The following is a 2615-nucleotide window of genomic DNA, read 5'->3' on the forward strand; positions in this document are numbered from 1 at the left end:
TCGAGTTAGGGCACACAAAACCTCCGCCTCTGAGGGCGTCGAAACTTTGTTTCCGGGTTGTGATGTATGTAGCAAACTATGATGTCGTCCCGTACAACCCGGCTTGGCGCATCGAACTACTGGCTTGCAATCCTTGGCCATGTGGGAGTCTCCTAAACAGGCAAAGCATGCATTGTGCTCCCGTATGCATTTCCATCTGTCAGGAACTTTCATAGACAGGAAGCGCTTGCAACTGGAAATCGGGTGGGGCTGTGAACATAATGCGCAAGCACTTGGACGACCGTCTGCGTCTGGTCTGATGTTAGTAAGGAAACTGGTATTACCATCCCGTCTAGGGGATTGGTTGGTAGAAGTCGGCGTTACAGGGGGCGTCTCACGTCCCCCTCTTGAGCCAGTTGCCCGAACCGACTCCGTGCAACTCGGGAGCGCATGTTCACAAACTCCGTCAAGTCCGTGAACGTTGAGTCCCGGCCACTCACAGATATCTTATCTACAACCTCGACCCGTTTGTACTGCAATGGCGAAGGAAGAGAACGCACAATTCTCTCTACAACCGTTAGTGAGTGCAAGTCTGAGACGTAACACATTTGCCTCAACGCAATTTCACAGCTGCGCATTTTTACGCACAAGTCTGACAAAGACCTGGCTGCTCCAGTGGTCTGTCGTGCAAAACGAAACAGGCTTTCTAGTAGGCAGCGAGCGGTAATATGAGGCTGACCAAAGAGATTGCGCAGAATCTCCCGTGCCCTGGAGTATGCTACTTCCGGCGGGAGCATCAGTCACACATTCTTCAATGCCCGCCTTCGCGTCGCCTTGACAGTAGTGGACCAGAAAAAGGAGCCTCTGACCGGCGTCCTGCACCTTGCTCGCAATGTATAACTCAAATTGGCGGGTGAACCTCCAGTAATGACGCGGATTACCATCAAATTATGATAGTTCCACTTTTGGTAGGTCCATAGTGGCTGACACTGGAGTGACGGAAATGGCCGGTTTTGGCCCTATGGATGGCCGTCTGACATTATCAGCATAAATTAGTGGTCTTTCATCTGTCTGCCATTGCTTCATGTACCCCGCTAATTGTCCATTTAGGTACACTGGTTCCCAGACTTCATCTAGTGAGTCCTCTTCGGCCTCCAGCTCAATTTTGGCTAACTCAGTTTTGCTATGCGCCACTAAGAGAGCCCGCTGGAGCTCGACCTCCCGCTTAACCCGGTAATCCTGGAGCTGAGCAATCCTTAAAGCTTTCTTAGCCGCACTACTTTTACGACTAGAAGCACAAAGTGACTTACAGGAACCAGGGCGCGAAGCAAACTGCATTGCAATTGTTTCCTCCGCAGCTTCAATCGTTTCCGTGTCATTGGATCCGGTTTCTCTCACAATTGTTCCAAAAGTTGACAACTTTTCTACAAACAAGACGACGTAAGATGTTGAGTACTGTAACGGTCGAACGGTATCTTCGAGTGACGCGTAATACCAGAACCTCCGGGTAGGCAAAACAAAGTCGGAGCTGGGTTTCTATACGGTACTAGTAGGGTAAGAGTAATTCACAAACTTTACAAACCTCGACAGTAGAATACGCGTTAAAACAAACAGTCCGCTTGGACTACAAAAGTACGAAGCAAGGAAGCAAACAGGCTCCCACGTGCGACAGTCACACGTGCAAAGTCAGATACAAATGGTCGGATGACCTCAAGGCCAAATGGGTGAAGTGGTAAGGACAAACAAGCGTCAGTTCATATATACACACTAAACACAAAAGTGGGGCGGGGGTTACAAATAGGGACAGAATAAACGTGGGGGTTTCAGTGTCAACACAACGGATGAAACACATGGGGTGCCAAAAATGATCCTAACCGATCAGAACCTTGCTTCGAGAGCGAGGAATTTAGGCATTGCTTGCATAACCTGGGTCTCAGACGCCTAAGAAAGGCACCATAACACCCGTGAACATATGGCTTAACAGAACGTAGTAACCGAACGATCAAGGAGTGTTTGGTGGCCAAAGGAGGTGGCTGGGAAGTGAACTTGCCAATGGTGTTGCTAGCTCATCGTGCTTCCATACAGCCAACCGCAGGCTAGTCCCCGTTCACAGTCGACATCCGCGGGCGACCGTTGCGCTATCGAACTAAAATAATCTCGCTGGTGAACCCCAGTAGAATTACATTGATGCTTCGTTTTTATTAGTCGCAAAACGTTTTGCATGCCCCCCGCAGTTCGATTTTCTTCCATACACCCACGGGTGCACTTGTTTGGTAGGTCACGGATTCACTGATTCACGGATTGATACGTTTTGCATCCCGCAGTTCGATTTTCTTCCATACACCCACGGGTGCGCTTGTTTGGTAGGTTAGGGATTCACGGATTCACGGATTGATAGATACGATCGAGGCTTTTGCTCAAGTTTCCCGGGTCGGTTTTGTTCTTGTCGGTCAGTGGCTGTCGTTCACCTGAAAGGCACAAGTGAAGAAAGGGTGTAGCACTGCTCTTTATGTTCTCAGCGCGGGGCAGTGTGCTTGCCAGAGCGAGGATTCGCATAAATAAATGTCTAGTAATGCTTTGAACTGGGTTCTAGAAAGAGCGTGGACAACCGTTGGAGGAAGGTCATTGCACGCAGC

Source organism: Opisthorchis viverrini, assembly GCF_000715545.1.
Source record: "Opisthorchis viverrini unplaced genomic scaffold opera_v5_1, whole genome shotgun sequence".
NCBI lineage: Eukaryota > Metazoa > Platyhelminthes > Trematoda > Opisthorchiida > Opisthorchiidae > Opisthorchis > Opisthorchis viverrini.